This window comes from Quercus lobata, chromosome 7 (assembly GCF_001633185.2).
Source record: "Quercus lobata isolate SW786 chromosome 7, ValleyOak3.0 Primary Assembly, whole genome shotgun sequence".
Classification (NCBI taxonomy): Eukaryota; Viridiplantae; Streptophyta; class Magnoliopsida; order Fagales; family Fagaceae; genus Quercus; species Quercus lobata.
The window spans coordinates 34320103-34329388 of NC_044910.1; the positions used below are offsets into that span (position 1 = coordinate 34320103).

The window sequence follows — 9286 nt, forward strand, 5'->3', positions numbered from 1 at the left end:
GCACGACCCCTAGGAGATCCACGGGTGAAACCCCGTTCTCCCTGACATACGGCTCGGAAGCAGTCATACCAACCGAGGTGAGCTTATGCAGTGCACGGGTCGCCGGGTTTGACCCCGTACAGAACGCCGACCTGATGATGGAGCGTTTGGATTGGCTAGAAGAATGCAGGGAGGCTGCAACCATACGTCTTGCCGAGTATCAACAGAAGCTGGCCCAAAGGTACAACCGAAATGTAAAGAGCAGGGAGTTCATTGCCGGGGAACTAGTATTAAGAAGGGTAGTGGGAAACATGCGGGACTTGACTGCAGGGAAGCTCGCTCAGAGTTGGGAAGGACCATACAGAGTCACAGCTATTGCGGGTGCAGGGGCCTACTACTTGGAAGACCTTGACGAGAGGCCACTCCCCCGACCATGGAACGCCAACAACTTGAAGAAGTTCTACGCATAATCATCGGTGTAAGCCATTACTTGTATCCCATTGAAATTAAGAGCATGATGAATCCTTTTGTATAAGCTATTTTTCATTCCTTAGCCGTACGCCGGAAGAATCACCATCAAATCTCAAAGGACAGAAGCCTAACTCTCGGTTCGATCACTATCGCCGAGCAGGCGGAAACCTACAAATAATAATCTAAGGACAGAAACCTGATCCTCGGCTCGATCACTATCGCCGAGCAGGTACTACTAAGGACAGAAGCCTGACCCTCGGTTCGATCACTATCGCCGAGCAGGCGGAAACCTACAAATAATAATCTAAGGACAGAAACCTGATCCTCGGCTCGATCACTATCGCCGAGCAGGTGGAAACCTACAGATAAGTCTCTAAGGACAGAAGCCTGACCCTCGGTTCGATCACTATCGCCGAGCAGGCGGAAACCTACAAATAATAATCTAAGGACAGAAACCTGATCCTCGGCTCGATCACTATCGCCGAGCAGGTGGAAACCTACAGATAAGTCTCTAAGGACAGAAGCCTGACCCTCGGTTCGATCACTATCGCCGAGCAGGCGGAAACCTACAAATAATAATCTAAGGACAGAAACCTGATCCTCGGCTCGATCACTATCGCCGAGCAGGTGGAAACCTACAGATAAGTCTCTAAGGACAGAAGCCTGACCCTCGGTTCGATCACTATCGCCGAGCAGGCGGAAACCTACAAATAATAATCTAAGGATAGAAACCTGATCCTCGGCTCGATCACTATCGCCGAGCAGGTGGAAACCTACAAATAATTCTCTAAGTACGAAAACCTGACCCTCGGCTCGATTCCCGGTTCAGCCAAAGCCTAACCCGACCCTTTTTCAAATACTAAGTCAAAAAGCGCTCTCAAAATACACTAAGCGCCGCGTAAATGGTTCTCGGGGGTACTATTACATTAAGCCGCCATAGCACTGGCGTGGTTCAAGCAAAACACGAACAGAGATAATTTCATTCGACAAATTCAAACGGAAAAAGAAAACGGACTTCTAATTAAAGTAGAGCAATTGTTCGGTCACCACATCCCGGTGACATAGGCAAATAAAACCAACAAAATAAAACAAATGTTCGGTCACCGCATCCCGGTGACGTGAGCAAGTAAAACTAATAAAATGAAAGTGAGCAAGCAAGATAAAAGCAAAATTAGCGGGGAGGTTGGTTCGGTGGTATCACTTCCTGCTGGCCGGCCAAAGAAAAAGGCGGGGCCTCACCGAGAAGCTCCTGCACAGTCGGGATACTGGTGACTTCCATTTCCTCAGGCTCGGCGTGAGCATCGATTTGCTCAACCAGCTCCCTCATACTGGCTGTCTCTTCCTCGTCAATAGCCACCGGGGTACCCTGAGCAGCAGGGGCGGGGCTCGGGAATGGGATTTGGCCGGGGTCTCTCAGATGCGAATCCTCAGGAACGCCCATTGCCTGAAGGGCGGCAAACCACCCGGCCTCAAAGCCCATATTCCTAGCCCGAGCAACCACCGGCTCTACAGAGTTTTCGGCATCAGCAAAGCCGACATCATACCATTTCTGCTCCGCGGCTGCCAAGCCTGCCCTAAGGTCAGCTATCTCCTCGGCATTGGAGGTGTTAAGGCTGATAGCTTGGGCTAGCTTAAGCTCCGTCTCATTCTGCTGGGTTAGGAGCTCCGCACACCTTTTCTCGGCAAGGGACCGGTTCTTCTCGGCAATTGCTGCCTTTTTCTCAGCAGACTCGGCGGCCTTCAGTTTTTCCTTAGCCGTTTTCACCGCCGCCTCGCGCGCCTCCTTCTCGCGCTCGCTCTCCTCAGCAAGCTCCCTTGCCCGAGCAGCCACAATGTGGGCCATTTGAGCAGCCTAGCAAGGACAAAAGTTAGAAAAAAGACAAAAGGAAACCTGTATGAAGAACTAGATAGACAAAAAAATTACCGCAATGGCGTGCCACTCTAACCGGCGCCCTACGGACTCCTCGGATCCATCCTCGAAAGCATGCACATCCTCCGGAAGTTGGAGAGCTTCGGCCAAAGATTGGGCAATACGGCCGCCCTCGCCTTTATCCCACATCCGAATGCAGGCGGTTGACGGCAATGGTTTGCCGTCCAGAAGGATCTTCGGCTCCCACGCAGGAGCCACTTGGGAGGAGGACGCGCCCCCCGTGCCGGCTTCAGTCGGCGGCTCACGGATAACAATACCACCTGTTGGACGGGGAGGAGTCTGGGCAGCGACCTCGCCCGGGCAAGTGGAAGGTTGATCAGTGACCTTTTGCTTCTTCCGGGCACGTCCGGCCTGCGGTGGGGGTGAAGGCTGCGGCACTTGACCCCGGCCCTCTGGAGGAGGGGGCTGATTGGATTGTCGGGCACCGGGCACAAACCGTTCTACCGACAGCACTTTTCTAGATACCATCTTTCCCTTAGGCCGGGCAGCTCTAGCTAAAAGGGCGGCCGCTTCTATCACTTGTTGTTGGTTCACGGCGGCCGGATTCTCGGGGATTGGCTGCTCTTGCGCTTGGCCTTGCTGCACGGCTTCGTGGGCTAACTCCCTGATGCGCCGGGATGCTTTTTCCGCGGATTCGTCTCTCAAAGGGGCTAGCTCGTCTGCGCAAGTAACCCGCCGGCCAAATTCCCTCGCTTCCCCGGTTGTAAGACTCGGCGGTAAAAAGTTCACGTACCGAACGTCTATATACGACAGCAGGGGGCTGTCAACTATCAGGGCCTGCTTGAACGGCTGCCAAGTAGAATAAACCGGCTCCACACCGAGGATCAAATGCGAAGCCCGGAGTTGCCCGTCCCAATGCACGTATATCTCAGAGCGGAGGACGAAGTTTAAGTCTTTGGCGTGGACGACTCTGAGGTCCTGCACAAACACTTTGCCGTCTGCAAAAGATCAAATGACGCATTAGTCTCTAATCATAAAAATTCTTTTTACCGAGAGGAAGAAAAAGAGAGGCGAAAGAAAGCAGTTATATGAAGGGGATGGAACGAACCCACTTCACGCGGCGTAAGGGGGCAAGGAAACTCCCCGGCAAACCAATTGCCGCTCACCCTAACGAACTCATTGGCGGAATTCCTGTTCGAATCAGGTAGGCATGATATCAGCCGTACCCGTGCATCCCTTGTCTTTAGGTAATAACCGGTGGCTTTGCTCCCACAGAGCCTATACATTTGGTTAATGTCATGGTGGTCTAACTGTAAGTTAAAGGTGTGGTTCAACTTACTGACGCAACTAACTACCCGGTAAAAGTTGGGGGGAAGTTGGTCCGGGCACAGCCCGTAGTAAGTGAGTGTGTTTATTAAGAGGGGATCCACGGGGAACCTGACCCCACCTTCTAGAATGGACATCAAAGGAAAGAAGGCTATACCATGCCCTCGGTGGAGTTCAATATCGCTCTCATGGCAGTAGGCCACATCCACGTCATTGGGAATGTTAAATTTACTCCTAAAGGTGGCCAAAGCAGCCGGGGACTCTAGGAGGTAAGAGTAACCCATCTATAACGCCTAAAAATACGAAAGTAAACTCAAAGAAATGAAAGTTGAAAGGAAAAGGAAGGGGAAGAAAAACTTACTTTGGGTTCTAAGGAGGAAAAGAACACTGGGTAAGCAAGCGCACAGAAATGTGGTCGGCAGAGAAAAAGAGCTCTAAAGATTGGCAGAGGAAAAATGGGATGTTGTTCAGAGGGAGGTTATTTATAGAGGAAAGAAAAGTGAATGGAGGAAGAAGAAGCGTCTGAATCAAGCATTAAATGGGCGCGGTCTACGAGCAGTCCAACGAACGCCAAGCATAACCAATCCGCACGTCGCTTCGGTCCTCGAACCGTCAAGCAATAATGACGACTGCGCCTGGCGCCGCGAAACGGCGCGTCTTTTGAGATGAATATTAAATGAGAAATGACGGTCAGAAGTCCCAGGCTAAAAGACTCCCGAGGTCAAAAGGTCCCATGCTGCTCCTTGATTCTTCTCGATGACCGAGTATGAATCAAGGGGGGGCTATTGTACGGCACCGAGACCTTAGGCCCAAACAGACCCCGGGCCCTGCCCCAATTGTACAGTGCGGTGATCCCAGGCCCATACAGGCCCTGGGCCTTGTCTCGTACTGGCTTTGGCCACAGGCCCAGCCGAAAGGTCCAGTCGTCCTACGCCATTCCCGGGGATTCATAAATAACAAACAGGTGTAGGGTATTAAGTTCCAAGGTGGGCTCGGTCAAACGTTCCCGGTCATGTACATGAGTCATTCCCGGGAAAATGTGGTATGCACGGGAGACGGTGCTGCCGAGCATTATCGGTCCAGATGGAATCAAGTTCCAAGATCATAAATGCAGCACCGCCCTCTCACCTAAACATCCACTTAAATCAAATGATATTGGACCTTCAATGGCACAAACGGTGGCTGTAATCATGATCTTCCCACTAACCTTGGCTATAAATAGAAGAAAGATGGGAGAAGAATGGGATTTTTTTTTGGGAGAGAAAAGAGTGAAAGAGTGAACATCAAACTGGGCGTTGCTTTGAGTCTCTGCCGAGAACGACCCATAGTAGGAAATCTTCAAGCCCACTACAAATAGATTGTGAGCCCATAATAATACAAGGCCCATAGGCCTCGTACTTGGTTCTCACATATATATAAGAGACCTTACAGAGGCATTGATTAGCCAAATCATCAATCCCAACACTAAGGCCTTGACCCATCAAACTTTTGATCCATGTAATGGTGATCAAGCTAAAATTAAAACCAAAATCTTTTCCTTCTTCGCTAATCCAAAAAAAAAAAAAAAAAAACTTTTCTAATATGACTATAATGTTACCATGCAACAATTAGAGCCTTCACTACTAAATAAGCAAAATACAAATAGTGTAAAAATTTTGATATACAAAAAAAAAGGGTCTTCTAAGAACCTCAATTTACTGAGGATGAACTCAAGCACCCATCATCCTTAAGCTTCAAGATCAACTTCTAAAGCCTTTAACTTGAATTTTGTACATTCACCAGAGTTCCAGATCTACATACCAACAATTTTATACTCATTCAAGCCATTTTATAATTTAAACTTATTCAAGCATTTGAATTTGACAGATATATACAACTAGCAGTTTCTAAGGATGACATACTAGACAAATTGCACCTCATCTTTTTTATTTTTTATACAAGTCAAATTGCACCCCTTCTTAAATATTGGATTCAAAGAAACTTCTTGTCTTTTTTCTTGAACATGATGCCAATATTTTAAATCTATATTATGTAACCAATGAGAAATCCAACAACGTAGATTTGAAACTTAAGAACAAGTTGATTTGTAACAAAGTACAATTTCAAAAATCATTAGAATGAGCTGAGTAAGAGCATCGTGATAGGCTAAAATTAAAACAATCATTCAAAATAAATAAAGAATTTTTTTAAAATCCAGAATCAAGCATCTCAATCTTAGTATCAGAAATAAATAAAGAAAAACTATTAAAATGGTGATTTTACCAAGTTTGATCTTAGTTTCAACAAGTTTGATTACCTCATCACCATAAAATCCAATTTAAGCCCTAATTTTCATGTAAGCCTTAATTTTCACCAATCTATTCTTCTCACAACCAAGTTTGGCATAGCATTTCGAATTCAATGCTCTATTCAAGAAAAAATTCAAACAAAAACCACAGAATTCAAAATTCTCCAAGTGCTTTAGGTTCTCAATCAAATACAAAGACTCTCAAACATTAAAAAAAAAAAAAAAAAGAACTACAAAACACAAATAGATGGCCAAAATGGGTAACTAACCATAATTTTTCAACTATATAGTTAGGAGGCAATGTTTGCAAACTATATTTTTTACTAGTATCTCGAGTCTAAGAGACTCGATTTAGAATCTATAAATCGAGTCTTTGAGGGTCGATTTTCATGTTTTGATCGTGTCTGAGTTGGCACGTTTTCCACGTAGCGTCCACCTGGAAATCGAGTATCTAAGACTCGATTTATAATAAGATAAAATACCACAACACCAACAAAGAAATCAGAACAACAACACCAACAAAAAAATCAGAGCTAGGAGCCAGGAAAAAAAAAGAAACCCAAAAAGGTTGCTCTCTCTTTCTCATGCTTCAATCCAAGAACAAAGACACCACTGCAACCACCAGATGCCTAGGCCGCCACCACCACAACCACCAGATGCGCGACCCAAGGGCCGTGCAGCCTTGGGGCGGCACGAGCCCCAGGGGCCACGTGAGCCCCAGGCCACGCGTTTCAGGGGCCGCGCGAGCCCTTACTTCATCCATGGAGGATGGGCTACTAAGCTTGACTGGGTTTTTGAGATTTGGGGTTTGGGTTGAAGATGGGTATTTGAGCTTGAGAGCTTTTGGGTCGCTCTTTCTATCACTTTGAGACTTCAAATTTTTTTGGTTTATAATCAAGTGTTAGAGACTCGATTTTCAGGTGGTCGCCACGTGGAAAAAGATGCCACATCAGATGTGATTAGACAATGGAAATCGAGTCTTTGAGACTCGATTTATAGGCCAAAATTGAGTCTCTTAGACTCGAGATGCTAGTAAAAAATATAGTTTGCAAATATTGCCTACTAACTGTATAGTTGGAAAATTATGGTTAGTTACCCATTTTGGCCCAAATAGATAAAGAAAATCACTTATCGAAGCCTCAAGATTCGAGAAATTTTCCATTCGAATAGCCAAAATCGAAGGAAATCAATCTACCAAATGGGAAAAATGGAATTAGGTTTTTCTTAGAGAGAGAGAGAGAGAGAGGGAGCGAAACAAATGCCACTGTGAAAAAAGAAAAAAAGAAAAACCTTTGCATTTGTATGTGTGTGTGAGAATTAGAGAAAGAATTTTAGAGAGAGAGGGATAGAAAGTGAGAATCCTTTGGCTTGTAGCTTCCTGGTGTTATTGATTTTCTACATTTACAAAACTGTTGATAAAATATCTAATTTTTTTTTCTACATTTATCAACCAGTTGATAAATTTTTTCCCAATTTTAGTATTTTTTTTAACTCTTTTTATGGTGCTGAAAGTGAAATTTCAAATTTTAGAGGGAAAGAAAACACTAGGAAAGGGAGCCTCTTTACCTCAACAGTTGTGCATAACTGTTGAAATAAGTATATGCTAATTTCTTCAAATTTACTCCACACCTCCATGGTTGTGCATAGCTGTAGAAAATTAAAGCTTCTATCAACAATTTTTAGTGACTGTGGATAAAAATATGTTGAAAAAAATCAAGCTGTTTGTAGTGCACGCCACAGATTTTTATAGGAAATTTTAAACCAAACAAGCTAGTAAATTAATATAAAATAGATAATATAAAGGAAACGCAAGGAGCAGGACTGTGACTCTGTGAGTGTTCATTACAAGAACATGAAAATATGATACAATGCATTCCTCACTAGCCAAAAGAAGAACAAGTTGGAAGGAATTCCAATTCAACATAAGAAAACATGTATAAAATGTAAGAGGAAAACAAGAGTACTGCAAAGCAGTCTTTGTTTTAGTCAAAGGAGGCATATCCATATTATGCTGAGCCAAATTTTAAAATTTCCTTAATGAAAACGTTCCACGAAAGCACTATATTGTGGGCGAGTAGCTACCTTAAAAGGTTGAAATGGCTGTGGATTGCTTGAAAAGAAAATGGAAAAAATGGAATGGTTGATAGTTAATTTAATAGAGTGAGAGTTCCTAAAATATACGTAACATGATCTTCCTTTGAATTACAGTGAACAATATTGAAAGTACTTACCACTTCTTTTTTATGTATTGAGTAAAAAGAATTAAGACTCAACCTTATGTTTTGAGAGAGAGAGAGAGAGAGAGAGAGAGCTTTGTAATGAGAAATGTTTTAGTAACAAAATTTATTAATTTGGTTGTGAAATTGATAAGAAGAAAAAGTTGATCTACTTTAGTAGTGCCAGAGTTTACGCCATAAACCATAAGTCAATGCAATGTAGATGTTGAAGTCATGTTGCTACGCAAATTTGTTTTAAGTAAAGTCTTTTTGTCATTGATTAAGAGATTTAAACTTTAAATCCCGCATATATTATAAACCAATTATCATAAAATGAATGCTATATATCTTTTTGACAATGAACCTAAAATATATCTTGTGTTACGATATAATAACAACTATGTTTTAAGTCTCATTGTAATTAAATCCCCTATACATCATAAACCAATTATCATAAAATGAATGCTGTTCTTTGGTGACGAACTTAAAATGTAACTCGTGTAATAATATAACAACGGCTTTATACTCATGTTAAGTCACTGAAGTTTAAATAAATAAATAAAAAATAAAGGAACGCCCACCGTGGGGTTCGAACCCACGACCACAAGGTTAAGAGCCTTGCGCTCTACCAACTGAGCTAGACGGGCCTATGGCAAGCTTGCGGCATTACAACCTATTCTGTACACTTCTACAGAAAGTCCGAACCAAACATGCTTTGGTAGCCACAACCCACAAGTGGCGCCTAAAGGTGCTAATGTTAAAAACTAAAAAGGTTTGAATGGCTACATACATTAGCGCCCACCGTGGGGCTCGAACCCACGACCACAAGGTTAAGAGCCTTGCGCTCTACCAACTGAGCTAGACGGGCTCACGCTGAAATTTGCCTACAATCTTGTATAGCTACAAATAACCAAAAAAGAAACGAGAAAAATACAAGAGGAGGTGGGGAAAACAAACAAAATATTAAGAAAGCTTCGGTTGACTTGAGAAGAAAATCATTTTAGAACAATTTTTTTATTCATCGCTTTGACAATCTGTTCTAAAGCCAATCAAATTCTTATCAAAATTGAGATAATGTTTGGTGCATTGTGAAATGTTTTTTGAAAAAATATTTTCAACGTTTTCAAGTGTTTAGTA

The 9286-nt window shown here is 43.5% G+C and overlaps 2 non-coding genes across 2 annotated transcripts; both read right to left on the minus strand.

Annotated features, from left to right (window-relative positions):
• Window positions 1-8723: 8723 nt before the first annotated feature.
• On the minus strand, window positions 8724-8796 carry TRNAK-CUU. Its single transcript has one exon. It is a non-coding gene; the product is annotated as a tRNA-Lys (tRNA).
• A 148-nt stretch (window positions 8797-8944) lies between these two features.
• Window positions 8945-9017, minus strand: TRNAK-CUU. The gene has a single exon. It is a non-coding gene; the product is annotated as a tRNA-Lys (tRNA).
• Between the last annotated feature and the right edge of the window lie 269 nt (window positions 9018-9286).